This window comes from Haemorhous mexicanus, chromosome 1, assembly GCF_027477595.1.
Source record: "Haemorhous mexicanus isolate bHaeMex1 chromosome 1, bHaeMex1.pri, whole genome shotgun sequence".
In the NCBI taxonomy this organism is placed as follows: Eukaryota; Metazoa; Chordata; class Aves; order Passeriformes; family Fringillidae; genus Haemorhous; species Haemorhous mexicanus.
Genome location: NC_082341.1, coordinates 115,859,885 through 115,877,536, shown reverse-complemented (window position 1 = coordinate 115,877,536; position 17,652 = coordinate 115,859,885). Strand labels below are relative to the sequence as shown.

Genomic DNA, 17,652 nt, shown 5'->3' with positions numbered 1-17,652 from the left:
AATGTTGATCCACGTGTTGCTTCTCTCCTGCCTACCACTTTTTTTTTTCCTTAAAGAGATGGGGGACAGCTATTGCAGCAGTGGGGACAGGGGGCTCTTGGTGGCAGCCCCCAAGCACCCACTCCCTTGCTGCCCTCCCACCACGCAGCCCCCAGCAGAGCAGGATACACCTGTCCTGGAAGGAAATGCAGGGGATGGACATGGGCTCACCCAGGGCAAAACACCGCTCTGGTCTCCCAGTGTCTGGGCACAAGACTCCTACCACTGCCACGAGGCTCATTGGGTAATGGCAAGCAGCTCTGGCACTGAACATGTTCAGATGGGTTAGCTCTGCTATTTGTAAAACACATGCAAATTGTTTGAATTCTTAATAAGCATTAATAAAGTAAATGGGGAATGCACTTAATGCATACTCCATGACCATTTTTGCAGCAACAGAGGATTTTCTGTGCTGGCTTTTCTGTTCTTGATTTCTCTGTTTCTGTGATTCAAGCCATAGGGAAAGAAGGGAGATCATCCACGGTCACAAATTGAAGCTTCAGGAATAAATCATATTTTCAGTCATTGCATTTTACTAAAAGAAGAAAAAATCTATTATTTACTTTTAAACATGTCTTTCTTTTTGCTATGTCCTGTATTTATACTTTTGGTAAGAGTTTTTGGTATGAACACATGACTTAAACCAGTATTTATCATCATACATAACCATGCCACATGCACAGGAGCCAGAATATGAAGACTTTGGCTTTGTTTTTGTACACAAGAACAAAGTTTTAACATTAATTATCAAGATTTAAGCAACTTTTGAAAAACTCCGTGCCCTTGCCTTTACCAGATGCATTTTCAAGCTCAATTGAAAAATACCTAAGGGGAGAACTAGAACAATTCTGGTTCCATTTATCTTTACACTAAATACAGAAAAAGACTACTCTTTTTTTTGCATGATACCCACATTGATCCACAAAATTAGGATCTGAGATATAATAAAATTAAGAACAACTTTTAAAAAATGAAGTTTTGTAGGTAAATGGGTAATTTTACCAGACTGAAAAATATTTTTCTAAACAGAAAAAAAGAAACCCAAAAAGGTAAACCTAAGGCCACAAAGTGCTGAGGCCTGGAAAAGTCTTTCTGGAACTGGTAGTGCTCCTGGATAAATAAAAAGGCTGCTTTCAGACTTTCTAATATCATCTATTATTTGTCCTCTACCTGAAAATGCTGAACTTTCAAGGTTTGAAGTGACAGCTATAGTTCATTTAGGTCGCTCAGTGAGCAGCGCCCCTAATGAAGATTGTCTTCCTCAAGATTTATGATCCTCTGCTATTTATTGCTTCCAACAACAGTAATCCCTGTTTCCTCTAAACTCTCATGACCACTCCTGCCTCTCAGGACAGGAGAGCTGCCCACCTCCATATCCAGCTTCATGCAGCCAACCTGCACTGCCCACCTTCACAATTATCCTTTTAATTTCCCCAGGCCTCCATGATTGTTCTTCTAGATACTGCCCTCAGTTATCAGTATTCCCAACTCCCTTCCACTTCCCCTTCTGTATTTTCTCCCTACCTGTGGAAAAAGCAGCAAGCAGGTTGTGCAGCTTGATTTAGAGCTGTGTGTGCTCAGACTGAGCAGCCAGCACAAGTGGGAGCTGCTTTAGGAGGGGAATGTTGCATGTCCTGTTCTTTTTTGGGTTGATACCTTGGATTCCACTTCAGGAGAATCAAGGAGAATCAGTATAGCTGAGATTTCTTCCTAGGTGTTTAATTTAGCAGAAGGTGTCTGGTGAGTTTGTCTCACAGTCCTGTGGCCAGGACTGTGAGACAAACAAACATAGCATGATTGTGTTCCCTTAAAAAGCCAAACTCTGAGAATAAAATAAACAGCCCACATGCCAGCTACAAAGATTCATGACACAGTCTTTGCTCCAGTAGAAGATGCTCTTTGTCTTCCCAATGATAAGAACCCTCTACTGCTTTAGAAGCTTTATGTCTGGTCTAACCAAGTATACAAAAGATAGCACACAGTGCTAATTAACAGAGCTCATTGCATCCTGTTCTTGAACAGGAAAAGTGGAAGTTTGTGAAAGATAAGATCACAACACCAAAACTTGTCACAACATTCACTTGAAAACTAAGTCCTTCTTCCGGAAATTATTATATATTGATATTTTTGTTATGGAAATGGCTCTGTTTTCCTGTCGTACTGCACTATCTTGGTTTCATTGCAGTGCTAAATTCTGCACTGAAATTGGTTTCCAGTAAGTTATTTTACAAAAATGCCACAAGTGTTCTCTCTTTATATTTGCCTGGACAGACAACCCCAAGTTTTTGTGGAAATTCAGCCACTGTGTGAAGTGTACATGCAGGCAGACATGACTGTGGCTGGAGTGGCACACGCACCTTTTTCAGAACTGGAAGAGGATAATCTGTGAAATAGATTCTATATTCAATTGAGCTAAAGGTAGGAACAATCCCCTTTCATTCATCCCACATCCCACCAAAAAACCCTCCTGCTCTCAAATATAACTCATTTTATTTCAGTCTTTAGATGAAAATCTTGGAAAAGCAAGGAAATTAACTTTTTTTTTTCCTTAAGAAAAAAAAGCACAGCAAGAACATGGAAGGAGGCCTGGAAGTCTCAGAAACTGCTAATGAGAGCTGGAGCATTAATATATAGGCCACCACCACGAATCCCATCAGATCAGTTATGTAAAAGCCAGCAGCGCCTGACTTGCTCTCTGAAACGCAGCAGTGCCCTGCAGGGCTGGGGAGGTGTCCCTCCTCCACACACAGCCCTCTCCTTCCCTGGTGCTGGCCCACGGCCCGCATCCCGCGGGAATGCCCGCACCCCTCAGGCTCGGGGTCGCGGTGCGCTGGGGCCCAGGGACGGGAGGGGAGGGCTGCTCAGCCCGAGGGTCCGCGCCGGGCCGGGAGCACGCAGGGTGAGACAGCCTGGGAGAAGCTTGTCCTACTGCTCCCTCTGCTGTACCCATCCTGTGCAGAAATCCCAAATGCCAGCGCCGAGAGCCGGGATGAGGCACGGCAGCTCTGAGCGCGGCCTGCAGGAAGCACAGGCCGGGGAAGAGATGAAGGCGCTGGTGAGGAGGCAGAAATCATCACCACACTCGGGAGACGGCACGGATCTTGCTGTGTCCCACCCGGCAAATCTCCTTGGCTCTGTCCCTGCCAGGGCTTCACCTGTGCTTCCAGAACAGGGGAATAAAGCCTCTCCTTGGCACCATCACCTTGCTTTGGGACACGTTTTTAGATCATGAGCTCATCTTAGGATTTGGACGGGTGTCCGGATCAGCCCCAGAGAAAGGCCCAGAAGCTCCCTGGGCAGGGCAGCAGCCAAGTCCCACATTAGGGAATGCTGGCAGCAACACCCCCCAGCCAAGGGGGAAAACAGCCCACCCTGAGTCACATCAAGGCCAGCCACATCTAAACAACAGGGAGCATAGGGGGAATAAAAAAAAAAAAAAAAACAGAAAAAAGGAAAGGGGAAAAGTGGCTTATGGTAATGAAGTCAATTAATCATGTGGTAATTAACAACCTGATTGTTCTAGAGAATGTTTTTTTTTTCCTAACCAAAAACCACCTGAACACAACTGCAGTCAATAATTCCACCCTGTAACCTTTTTTCTGAGGGCTGAAAATTTGGCAGACCTGGATACCACCTATTGAAGACATTAGCAGCTGCCATGAAAGCATTTGTTTAAAGACAGGGAAAACTCGTACCCCAAGGAAAGTACATATTCTCAGACATTCAAACATTACAATGTGCTTTCTGCAATCTTCATAGCAATATTTCAGTTACTCCACACTTTCCTCTTAGCACTAATTTATGGAAATCCAGGCTAGAGAAGAAACCATTTCAAAGGAAGAAATGTCTCTCAAGCACTTTTTCTCTGAGAAGGTGCACACTCATCAGAATAGGGAGGAATGATGAGAAGAATCAGCACCTTCAGGAAAAGTGGACACTTTCCATAATAAAGGAGGGGATGAAAGGCTGGAGTGCAAGGTTAGGGCTTTGAAATTTCAGCCATACACTCATCTTAAACCTTCTGGAGAATCTCAGGAACTTTACACAACTTGAACCAGAAACAAAACAATCCTTCCTAACAGCAATATAAGACTAAAAAAAATTAATCAGTGAGTTCCAGAAAGGCAGTGTTAACAGAGAAGACTGAATTAACTTTTTTTCTCCATGCCCCAAGTATTACTTCCTCCTATATTACAGAACATTTACCAGCTAATGAAAATACGGGAAACCAGACTTTATGATATAGCACAGTGATAAAATGAATTATATTTAAATGTCAATGGAATCTGTGAAATAGAGCAAATTTGGAAGAAATCCATTCAGTAGTTTTAAAGTTGTGAATAATTAGCATGGCATTTTTAAATGCACTTGATCAAATTCATGACCTAATTCTGCTCTAAATTCTTTAACTTTAGTTTTTGCAAAGCTATATGAGCCCTGCAATACCACAGTAGTATTAGAATGCTGCAGCAGTAGTGAGTTCTGCTGAAAAATTCTACCCTTAAGTGAATGACTCCAGCAAAAGAATGGGACATGGCAATTTGGGGCAGAATGAGGCCCATTCTTTTCAAAGGCAGCACTCCAGATTTTCATAAATGCAAACAAATGCAGTTTGACCTCAGGACTGACACAATGTACCTAATTCCAACTGCCTAAGTTATATGACAAGAAGAAGCTGGACTGGAGCTAAAATATAACCAACTTCCAATGGAAAACTGAGATACTGTAAAACATTTTATCTGTAGCAAGCCAGTAGTAATTACAGATTATTTTGACATTGTCCTGTTGAGTTTCATGACGAACAGCCACAAATACACCAAGTGTGAGGCACAGAGACCCAGCACAGGTCTGGTCATAACCTCACTGTCAGATGCCACAAAGCTGCTCCTTTTTATAGCACCTCCTTCCATCTCACTGAATTCATCATATTAATCCCCAAATTAAAGAAATTACTGTGTTTTTTTCCTTTGTTCAGAAAAGCACATGCTTTATATCCAAGAGCCTCAGACATTCCAGTGTAAATTATTTGTACTTCTTTCTACAAAAAGTCTTGCTCCAGGACTTTGTGACAACACTGACTACCTGAGGGAAATCAAATTAACAGCAGCTGAGACAGAACTATTAAAGGCATGTTTTCCCCTATGTACAGTAGTCTGCTAACGTATCCACAGGCACTGAGAGAGTGAGGATAAAGCAAGGACATTTTTCTGAACCATCACTATCTTTCACATTACTGTCTGTTCCTGTGAGGGAGCTGTGGATGCAGTGATATTGATAGGCACTGGGGTTCCTTGAGCCTCAACTCAAGCATGCAGATTTTACAGACATGCACACCATGAAGACAGTAGCTTGCAAAATAAATCAGGCGAGCTTTTTACTTAAGACTACAGAGGTAACTGCAAGGTTGTTGCGAGTTCTGAGTGTAATGATGCAAGGAAGTGGGGCACCTAAAGCCTCTCCTCTGCCCTTATGCCCTCAGGAGGCAACATCCAGCCTTCAGAGAAGAAGATGGGTTTGGGATGGCACCCAGCCTCTTCCGGCACAACCTTCCAGGGCAAGATGCTCACAAAGGAGCTGTACTCATGGCCCTGCATTAACTCCTCCTGCTCCACCAGGGAGATGACATCTCTGCTGTTTCCAGAGAAGGGCAAAGACACATACACCAGCAAAATGCTTAGAGAGGCAGGGTCCACCATGTGAATGCCACTGTGAAGTGCAGGCAGGAGACCACCACATCATGCCCATGCTGCTCAGGCATTACCTGAGAGGTCAGTGGGGCAGGGCTTGTTGTTAAACACCTCACTAGCAGTGGTAGAAACCTGACCAGCTCTCAGCTATGCCACAGGTTTGCTTTGTCAATTTAGGAATTGACACGTTTACTTCCTCCCTCCCACTTCTCATCTGCTTTGGCTGCATAGCCTTCAGTAGTTTTAAGGTGGGTGTCATGTTTCTACGTGCTCAGAGCAACTAGAACTTGGGAGTACCTCTGACCTCCTAGCACTACTGGGACTAAATATTGAACACCATTCAAGAAACATTTTTATTTCATTTAGTGAGTGGAAAAAATGACTGAGTTGAAAGAAAAATGCACCTTGCTTCAAAAGCCTCTTTAATCAGCCTCAGAATCTGAACCAATGCTGAACATAAAGATTTAAATTTGGCTTAATGAAAACTGAATAGACCAAAAAACAACAAAAGAAGTCTCTTTACAAAAGGTATGGATTCAACCCAGCCAGTAAATAATTAAAGCTCCTCTCTGTTCCCTTCCACTTTCTATTTTAAGGCTTTTCATTATATGGGATCAAAGTCAGCTCGAGTTGGAGAGAGTTAGACAAATCCATCACGGAGACAGAATGAATGTATGATCTCATCCCCTGTGACAGCAGCCCGACGGTACCACCTGTTTGAACTCGGCTCATACCACTTCTGATGACACTGGCAATGTCAAGCAAATTGCTTGAAATTCAAGGGTGGGGGGGGGAACACTCTCCACCAAAGCAAACCAAAAAAAAAAAAAAAAAGAAAAAGAAAAAGAAAGAAAAAAAAAAGCAAAAAGCTGTAAATCTGGCATGAGGAATGCTTACAGGCAGCCAGCGCTGCAAAAACAGCAGCCACAGAAAGGGTTCAAATCCCATAAACATAAATCACTCTGGGCCTCATAAAATCAGCTGTATGAAGAAAGATTCAAAAAAGAGTCAAATGAGAAAGCAATGCAAGAAAGCTATATAAAAAATTATAAGTAATAAAAATAAGGAAATATAAACATCCTTATTTATTTTCTCAAAACGAAAGGAAAAGAATATATTGAAGCCAGAAGACAAAATAATTAAGAGATATGAAAGGCAAGTTAAACAGGGAGTTTAAAACTGACAGGGAAATTTAAAAGAGATTAAGGAAAATTCTGTTCTGCCTTTTGGAACGTCGAATGTAAGTTTACCCTGTGGAGCTGTCTGCAGCAAAATATATTTGGGACCAGAAAGGACTATAAAAGAAAATATTAATTAGACTGTTAATGAATACCTGCATGTTCCCATTAGAAACTCATCTATTTTTAAAAGAAAGAATATAATCCTTAATGAACCTCACTTTCACTTTTTTTAAGCAATAGAAGACAAACACTTATACTTCCTGATACAAACAATGATTAAGTGTCAAGGAATAAGACATCACCCTTAAGGGGAATCCCCAAGGATTAAGAAAATCCCCTCTTGTCACATTACTCCGGAACTGTCAGCTGGCCAGTTCCTGAGCACTGTCAGGAACAATGTACTGGCCCAGATCCAACACACCAATGTTTGGTTAACACTGAAGTTCAGTCAAAAGATTTCTGTCTAAAATGCTTGTTTAAGGAAAAAGATGACTGCATTGTGAGTGTACCATAAAGCTTTATTTTCTAAACCATTTTTTGCTCTGACTGCCAGTAGCTAGAAGCACTTGAAGATTAAGGCAGCAAGCATACATCAACTCTACTTGGTTTGGTGTATAAAACCACTTTGGTCTAGATCTGGGTCAAGATACACTATTTCACTTCTTTGAGCTGCTTGATGTGTTCAACACAAACTTGACTTCAGGTCTGCCACTGTACCAGGCACATTGGCAGTTCTAGGAAGTTGCAGAGTACTCTGGCTGATTAAACTTGCAACTACACATATATAAGAGTCAAACTGTAAAGTTATTTCAGATATAAAAAATCTCACTGCTGTGAAATTAATGCTTTTTTTTTTCTCAGTCTACTAAGATGAAAACAAAGAAGCAGTTTAGCACTTCACTGGCTGAAAGAGCTATTTCAAAACATGCTCTAGATTAAGACTGCATGGCAGGACCTTTTCCCAGTGAGAACAGGCACTCTGGGGATGAGTAGAGGCCCCCAACAAAAATGTTCTCTTTGGTGACCTCATTAGCATCTGATGTGTAGAAACATCTTATTTAAATCTGTGATTTTCCTGTCTACCTTGAAATGGCTCTTTAATCAAACTCATAAAATTACTTTTATTTGGTACCAAACAGATAAATAAACCAATATTATTCAGGCCCAACAGCTCTTCAAATGAAGGGGGAAAAAAAAAAGCCTGTAATAAAAAAAAAATTAGATTGGAAATGTTTTGATGCTTTATGTGGGAGTTAGCTGTATGCAGAATTGAACTGTATTTTCTTGGTTTAGCTGAACTAAGCTGTACTGACAAGAGCATGCTGAATTAGATCCGGTTGTAACCCGAGGTGAACCTGCAGGGTAAACCTTACGTCACCGGATTGCTGCAGTTCTTTCTTTTTTCCATGAGCAAATGTGGCTCACTTCCCTCAGTCTCTGAAATGCCATATCGTGTGTGCTGGCCATGGGGTAGAACTCTAAATAGAGCATGTTTGGATTTATTCACTTCAGGCCTCTGGGATCAGAACTGAGCTACAGGGAGAGACTGAAATAAGACTACAAAGGTATGAAGGAGGCAAATGTGAATGTAATGGGGTGTTAGAATGCACCCTGTGTTTAAAGACATTTATCCATAAATCTGACTCGTACTTTTGGGCTTTTGCCTGTTCAAGGCAAAGCCAACACTGGGTTTCTCTCTCAAAGCCACGTAGGGACAGCTTGCCTTGCATTGTGGAGTAACTGACCCTAACAGGTGACAATGCCAAGCCCTTCCTGGCTACAGTAACAAATACTTAACTTCTACAGCACCATCCACACAGCTTTGCAGGGTAAGATGCAACTCTCTTCCAAGAGCCTGGCAACTCCTTAGCACGAAGGCCAATGAGCACATATGGCACTTGGCATGATAACCCCCTCTACCAAATTTCTGTGACCACATCACTGCTTCAGAGAGATAACTGAGCAGATAGAACTGTTTAAGTTCTACCTCACAGCCAGGCCTACAAAACACGCTCTGTGTTCCACCTTCAGGCATGCTGCTAAGCACAAAACTACCCTCTCTTTGCCAGAGCCAGCTGGCAGCCTCAGGGGCACAAGGCAGGTGGGCACATAACCCTCTGTTATCTCAGTGCCTAATGGCTCCTTTCTTTGCTAGCTTTATCCCCGACTTTCTGTGGCATGGAAGACCACATAGGAGCCCTCCCCGAATTAATCCATATACTCAGATAAAAAACAACTCTATTTGCAGTTGCACTAGATAGGTAATAGACCACTGTCCACAACACAGGATTTTTACCTGCAGCCCTTGGAAGGAGTCCTCTGCCTGCTCAGTTGGAATGGTAGGACACTGAAAAGGTTTTTCCTTTGTTAAGTGCTATGGTGCTAAATGTTATTTTCCAACTGTGTATAATTATTTTTTAAAATAAATTCAGGTACATGATCCTGATACTGATTTTTCTTCAGCTGCAATGGAGATGTTCTGGAAACACCATGATTTTGCTTAATAAAAATATAAATCTCCATATAATATCATCACTTCAGGCCCTGAATAACTGGAAATCCTCCTCCTACAGAATTTGTCATGATTTCCTCTCTTTGAGTTCAAGGCAAGAAGTGCACAGCTAAATTATGCAGGACTATAAACTTACATAACTGTTTGCTAGACAGAAGAACATAAAAAATAAAGGAGCTTTAATAGTTAGGAATATAGAGAAGTCCAACACACAACTGAGGAAAAATAATTTATCATTTGTTCTTCAGGTAGACAGGTTTAGTAGTATTTAATTAGTATAAACAGAAGTAAATCTGAGAATATACTGTCATTTCCTTAGACATTTGGAAACGAAGAGCTGGCAGAACTAATCATGAAGCAGCGACCTGAACAAACATCAATATAATATGTAGAAAGGTGTATTTACATTAAGAAATCACCCATCTCAGGTCTCAGGTGTATTTACCTTAAGAGATCACCCATCTCTTGCCTTAGTTTGTTCTTTTGAACTGCAGTGGTGTGATGAAGGAAGCACCAAAGGGGAGGCACCCCCATGGCTCACTGATACCACCTGCACACAATCTTGAATATCAGGCATCCACAGCAAGCATATGTAATTCCTTTCACTGCCTACCTACCAGGAGGTTCATCAACAGTCTACCCTTTATGCCCTTTGGAAGTTTGCATTCTCCTTTTCTTGGAGCACATCTACTCTCACATTACACAGGAAGCCTTCCGCTCTCAATGCAAGAATCTGGAGGGAAATAAAATCCATCAATCCTCTGCCTGGTTTAGTAAATCTCTCTCACACTGTTCATCATTCCCTGTGGCCCTGCAACTTGAGCCCTTTGGCTCTCTGCTTGTGGGGCTCTTTAATCCTTTAGCTTTCCATCTGGATGGCTGTGGGCACAATTTGCCCAAGCCCTGGTCTCTTTTTCTAGCCTCTGATAAGGATCTTTGCTCTCACTTGTGGTCTCTCCTGCCTCTGCTGAAACAGCAAAGAGCCTTTTACAAGGTCATGTATATACACACCTTACAGTCAGGTGTTCTTTGGCTTACAATGAAAGCCACAGGACAGCACAAATGAACGTGAAAGGGTTCAGGATGCAAGGTACCCTCGTAAGAATTATACTTTGATACAACCAGAAACGGGGATGAAAATTGCATTCCTTAGCAATTATAGCTTTTCAGCATACTCCAAACATGTGCATTTGGAAATTCTTGCTGCTGTTCCTCATGCAGATTGCTGTTTGCAGCTCCCTTGCACTGTTCTCCCATTAGGTGTGTGAATGAAGCAGAGAAACAATTTGTTTTATCGCCTCCACTCTCACAAAATAATTAAATTAAAAATAGCAGTATTGCATCACTTTTAACAGGGCAGTAAAATAGGTCTATAATGGCTGCAGGCTTGCTCCTTCCCCCCTACAGCAAATGCTGTAATGGGAGGTTGCATCTCTGCTTGGTATCCTTCTACTGGATTTTGCCGTGAGAAAAGGTTTGTTGAGAGGGAGGTCACTGTGGGCTAAGTGCCAAAACCCATGCCTGTACTCTTGGTCCTCAGGCCATTTGGTTGGAGCAGCTGATGATGTTTTGCTGTTCCATCTCACTGGCAGCCCATTTCCATGGTGATGCTCTTCTAGAGAGACCTGCCAGCCAAGAAGCATGGGGGTCCATTTTCCTGAGAAAGCTTCTCAATTTATAGGAGCTTTACTGTAAACCTAATACAGGTTGCTACTTTTTAATTTTTACTTTTCTAGGGGCAGAAAGTGATATGAATATCCCCAGCCTGCCCATCCCTTTTCCTATCCTACAAGATGTTGCAAGTCCACAGACAGGACTTGGAGGGGCTAACAAAATAGCAGGACAGGTACTGCTGATATCCCTTTGATACATTTTTTCAAAACCACTGGGCGTGAATCAGGTCCATGGAAAACTGCAAACAATAACCTGAGCTTTAAAAACCCAACAGACCAAAGATGTCTGTATAATGCAAGTGATACTCAGCTAACAAAGCTCTTCAGTTGCTCCCTCAGATACACAACACTCTGCTTACTGTTGGATTTTGAAAATGCACAAAAATACTTATCTGCGTATCTTAAACTGCTGTCAGATCTAAGATGAAGGCTACTGGAGCTAAAATAAGGGATAGAAACAACCTGTAGAGGAATTAAAATGTTTTGGCTTATTTAAATTTAACACTTTATACTTAAGGATCTATTTGGCCTGTGGTATTTAAGGATTTTCTCCACAGAACACTCATTAAGTCCTACAAGGAATGAATGCATGCCATTCCCATCAATACTACTGGATTTACAGGTGAATTGAGACTCACCCCTGGGTTCACAACTCCAGCACAAAAGCCCTTGGCTTCACAGACAACAAACGTGAGAAGGAGTATCAAGGACACAGGAGCTACCCAGGGATACTCCTCTGCAGCCTTTCAAACAGCACTTGGAGGAGATGTTTGCCCTCTGCAAACAAACTGTCATAGAGGAAGATTTGGGAGCAGGCTAGGGGCTGGATCACAGGACCCAGCAGCCCACCTCAGTCCTGAGCACAGCATTCCCAGCAGCAGCTGGCTCCAGCCATGAAAACAGCAGTGGAAGAGCCAACCCAAAGTGCTAAATCTCTTCTAGCCCTTGGTTAGTGATCTGCTGAACTACTATTCTGCACACAGTTTGTCATGCAGGAGTGGTGACCCTCTCTGAAAATTTCATGCTATGGATAGGAAAACCATTTAATGTGCTTCCTATAGTTTTATGAACAAATGCCTAGAAATTCCCTCTAATGCATACATAAATTGAACTTCTGTAACTGTGAGTTTTGTTACTAGAAAAAAACCCTGTGAAACAATCAAGTTTTCCTAATGTTTCTGCCACATGCAGTGTAAGCACTATTGTGAAAGCTGTGTGCTCAGAATGTGTTAATTGCCATGTCCCAGGAGCATTCCCTTTAGCCCACTCCACATCTTATAAAACAGCCTTTACCATACTGTGATGAGAGGCACAGACCCACATTCTGAAAGTCCATTATTGCTGTTTATGTTTATAACATAATCATTAAATATAATGTTATTTCTTTATAAAATTCTGCTGTGGCTTACTACAATTCTGCATCAGTAGTATTTACTTACCCTTAAATTATTCTCAAAATACTTTTCATGTGATTAAAAAAGGTTCTTATTCACTAGAACACAAGTATTTTTCACTTAAAAGATAATGAAGATGGCAATTAGAGATTTATTTGTATCCTATATCCTAAAACCTTCTCAGCTGCTGTTTATTAAGAAAATATTATGAAGAAGACAAAGAACACTACAAATTCAACTTTAGTGCTCTGTTTTACATCTCTGTTGGACAAACAGCATTAGGACACGAAAGCCATTAACCTCTTTTGTTGAGGGTCATTGCATTTATGACATGACAGAAGTACCAGCATACACTTAATTGTAAAGGCTGTTTGCACATAAAATAACCAAATGGTCAAACTAAAATAGCTTCCCAAACTCTGCATCTGTAGTCTATATATTGCCACACAACTCTCAAGAACTTGCATGTCAACTTCCCAGTAAGAGTTCAGAACAGTTTTCAAATTCATAGAAGTTTCGAGAAAGGAAATGAATAGGTGAAGAGATTGATTTTTTCTATCCAAAAATATGACACTTTATTAGTAAGTGACAGAATTAATTTTTTCCTTTTAAAAAAAAGTTTGTTTTTCTCTATAGACCAGGTTGGCAATTGCTTTTATTGTTCCACTGAGCTGTTCTACATTTTCTTAAGAAGAAATCTTCTGGAGGCAAACCAAGAGAGCCAATTACTTTATAAGCAATTTTTCCTGAACCACTTTGTATTTTAGATTGTAGATAAACATGTCTTCACAACTGCTTTTCTCAATTTGACCCTTTTCCTCATACCTCCAGTGATGTCACTGTCCTCTATCTTAATTTCTCACGGTTCTGAGGTCACAAATTTTTATTACCCAACTTCACCATGGGATCTATCTGAGGATCACGACATGACATCAGAAAACGACAGCTATGTCTCCTGGTTAGAAATCTCAGCTCTCTGCAGCCTTGCAGACATTTCTTCTGCTTTTGTTGACTTTTTGCTGTTTTCTCAGAGCTACTGAATTATTCATCTGTCAATATAAATGTAGAGTTCATCATATAAATATGTAAAGTCACCATTTTAGAGCAGACATCCAAAGACAAATTCATAGAAAAGCTTTTTATAGATCATTAAACCTGCATAGCAAAAGGCACAATATACCACAAATGTAGTAGTATATAGTAGGACTGAAGTTGAATGTAAACTCTGAGTAGGGCAGTATTCCAGCCTACTCTCTGCTATGCTACTTTTTACTAAGGCTTCCATTCTGATTTGCAAAGCCAGTCCCTGCTTCTTGCCTCAGCTGATACAATCCCAAAAGTGACGTTCATCTCAACAAACCTATCTATTAGACTGCGTCAGAAAACTTCCTTTCTCTGTACTAATATTTGCTTTTCATGCAGAGCAGCTACTTCCTACCAGGTATTTTCAACCTGGATCTACCTCTTGGCAAGAAATCTACAGATCTGAGTGAGACAACAATAAGCTAGAACTAAATACTCCCAAAACACCCAGTCAGTATTTTTACCTTTACAGCACAGGTCCTGTTAAGACTGCTAAATATAGGGAATGTCCATGTGTTCTGCTCACCTAGACTCCATTGAGAATAAAGGGGAAAAAAGACTTATTTTTCAGAGCTTAATTTACTACATGAATTTTATACATGGTCAGTTATACTACATAAAACAATCCTAATGCTGGTACATGCATTTTGCAGTCAGCTTTATCAGATAAAGTCTGAAGATTCAATTATAATTTATAAAGAACAATTACCTTTAAAATAACAGCTTGAGTTAACAAAAGGAACAGATTCATCACTCAGTGGCTGTAAGATCATATTCTAGGTAAAGACAGCCTGAGCAACTAAGCTATGGAAAAACCTGTTCAAACACTCAACGTTTGACTGCAGTTCTCGTAGTATGTTCTCAGTAGTCTCAGCAATGCCAATTTGAGCAAATCTTGGAGCAAACCCCAAAAGACTGATTTGGTTTTGATTATTGTTTTACTCCATTTTACAGAACAAGATCACACACTGACTCTAGAAAAGGAGCTAAGAAAGTACACTAGGATTTTCCATCTCAGAATGCAGTGTCTCCCTTCCGTTACCCCTGAGTAACTTGGCACAGCCAGAAGTTAGGATGGCCAGTTTATAATATTGTATGACCTGTATGATCATCTTCTGTCTTGTTGTCCTCATGTCTTCCCTGCATGCTTAGACAGGAACACTGAGTACACCAAAACAACAGGAGATGTCATTTGCAGTCTTCTCTCTGGCTTCAAAGGCCTGACAGGCTGGCCATTTGAGATGCAAGTACTTCAAGAAGCGAGACACACTGTTGAGCAAGGAGCAAAGCCCTGTTTGCCATCCTACTCTCTGCATTGTATGTATTTATTTCATTCTCCATAGTCACGACTACAGAATGTGTTCTGTAAAATCAAGTGCTATTTATGCTCTTGCCCTCATTTAGCCTCAGAAAACATTTCAAAATCCTTTAGTTCTACTGTAAACATTTCCTAGGGAAATAGTATCATCTAAAACCTTGACACTTCCTGGAAAAGAATGACAGATCCTTCATAAAACTGACAAACAAAACATTTTAGAACAAGCAATCTAACCTGCTATACCAGCTGGCATGCAGGGTAAGATATCATGGCTGAAACTTTGTTCCATGCAGAAGATGGAGTTTTGTGAACTGGAATTATGTAAGAAACTCAGCAGAAAGAGGGCTGGCTATTAGGACAAGGTCAGTGCAATGCAGTCCAAGTCCAAGAGAGAGTGAAAAGAGATGGATGCTGGAAGCATGCCAGCTATCTGAATGCTGTTCATGTGATCTAAAGTTTGCAAGGAAATTAATGACAGCAAATTTCACAGCAGAAGTGTGGATACAAGACTTGCTCAGCATTCTGTTGAGAAGAGTCACTTAAATATGTGTACTTAGAGCAAGGTACTGGAAAGCCACATGTTTAAGCCAGATTTTATTTCAAAATGCAGAACCCAGGAACACAAACTTGTTGTAAATTATTTACACTTAAGAATTACTTTTTTCATTAAATTGATACCCACTGAAAATGGGTTAAAAGTGTAGTCATGTGAATAAGTGTCTGATGAGTACTGATACAACTTGAGCTAAGCTATTGTCTGAGGTAACAATGATCATGGGAATGCAAAGCCAAAAAGAATACCATAAACCACCATCTTGTACCACGTGCTTGTGATGAATAGCAACTGCTCTTCATCAATTTCAGGGCAGAACTGCAAGGCAGCACGAGCCAACACTGTCTTTGGCTTAAAGTTTGTGCTGAAACAGCTGGGGGAAGCTCACATGGGACTGTAAGTTAGATTGGGAAACTGAAAATTCTTCAACTGCCTGAAGTACCCTACCAATCCTCTAAGATAAACTAGAGAACTCAAATCAAAATCAATGTCTACACGAGGTTTTACTTTAACTGTCCACCTAATTCAGGTAAGTACAACGATTATTTTTACAAAGTAGCCTAGGAAATCAACTTTCAGCTCACATGCAGCTTTTAGCTGTTGTTTGTAATTACTTCTGGAGCTCTTGCAAAGAAGTGTTGCTCTAAAATGAACCAATTTTAGCAGTTTTATTGCCTTACTCCTACCAAACAAAGGCCTGTATAGGTTAAGTTTTACCTGTTCAGATACATTTATAGTAGCTGAAAATAAACAAGGCACGTTTGCAGAGTGCAAGGCTTAAGTTTCAAAGTGAGAACATGAGAAAATGCACAGAAGACAGTAATTAGAGAACTGAAATAAAGTTAATAAAAGGAAAAATAATATCAGGAAATTAGTATCTTTCTTAACAGCAGATCTGTTAATGCTCTGGAACATTTTCCCAAGGGAAGCAGTGGGAGCTCCATTACTTGGATAATTTAAAATTAGACTGACAAAAAAGTAGCAAATGTACAGCACAATATAAAATAATTCCATACAGGAAGGGGAATGAAGTAGGTGACTAATAAGTCCTTCTTTCAAACAGCTATGAATCATACAAGTGCAGTGGTGGCTTGTATAAAAACTGGAGTTTCTATACACAGATGGTAATGCAAAGTGGTAGCTCTCACACAGTACTTGCTGGTAATGGTTGGAGGATCCAATTCTTCCAAATCAAATACACATTATTAGACTGCCTAAATTCTACAGAGATAGCATATCATGCTTCATATAGCATGCTTTACATACCACTCCCTGTTCCCCCCAAACAAGACAAGCAATGCCAGTTTCATTACTGCATGCACACTTATTTTGCTGGGACAGAACTTCCTTAGCTAAAACTACTGGAGCGACTTTATGGACTCAGTGTTTTACATGCAACCAGAAGAATTTTTGGTCTCAGGTCACACTGTGTTTTACTGGAGTTCAATTAATTCTCTATTTGAAGGCATATTTAAGACAAACACTTAATCAGTTGAGTATGAGTTCAGTATTTCCTGATCAAAGTTTGAGAGAACAAATGAAACACAGGCCTTTTATTTGATTCTTCTGTTTTCCAATATTTTCTCAAGTACTGTAGAGAGACAGGGGTTATTTGAACTAATCTTTCCAGGCCGTGCTGTTTGACCCATGTGCCTTGTTTGCCACTATGTGACATGGAGCCCTTAGAAGAGTTGTGCCCTGACAGTGACATGCTGCTCGGAGCACAGACTGGGGGTTAAACATTCACCACTGTAGCAGTAGTCTGCAAACCAAAAGAGGGGGAAAGCAACAGTTTAAACTATATATAGGTATCTTGGATAAATCTGAACATGGTGTGCCTTAATATTTTTAAAAAGCAAGACTGTCCATAAAAAGGGTACTGTAAAGAACTTTTTGTCAAGAATCACAGAAAGTGACACTTATTCTGCTTTTTAAATAATCATCTCCAACTACAAATTTGCAAACAACGTATCAGAGAACAAAGGCAGTAATTTTCCACAAACCATTTAGGAATTAGGAATGGTAGAAGAATATTAAAATAATTTTAAATCTTGTATTTCACCATTTTTGGGAAAAAAAACTCATTAAAAAAACAAACCAATCACCCTCCATGTTTCTTCAAAGATCCTGTCATTGGAGCAGGCTAAGGATGGTCAATTCTACATTGGATGGAAAGTAGCTTAACAATTAGTAGAAGAGAAGCAACAAATGC

The 17,652-nt window shown here is 40.5% G+C and overlaps 1 protein-coding gene across 4 annotated transcripts in view; it reads right to left on the bottom strand.

Annotated features, from left to right (window-relative positions):
* The window catches only part of DTNA (dystrobrevin alpha), a 223,238-nt gene that overhangs the window by 184,468 nt on the left and 21,118 nt on the right, over nt 1-17,652 (bottom strand). The window lies entirely within an intron of this gene.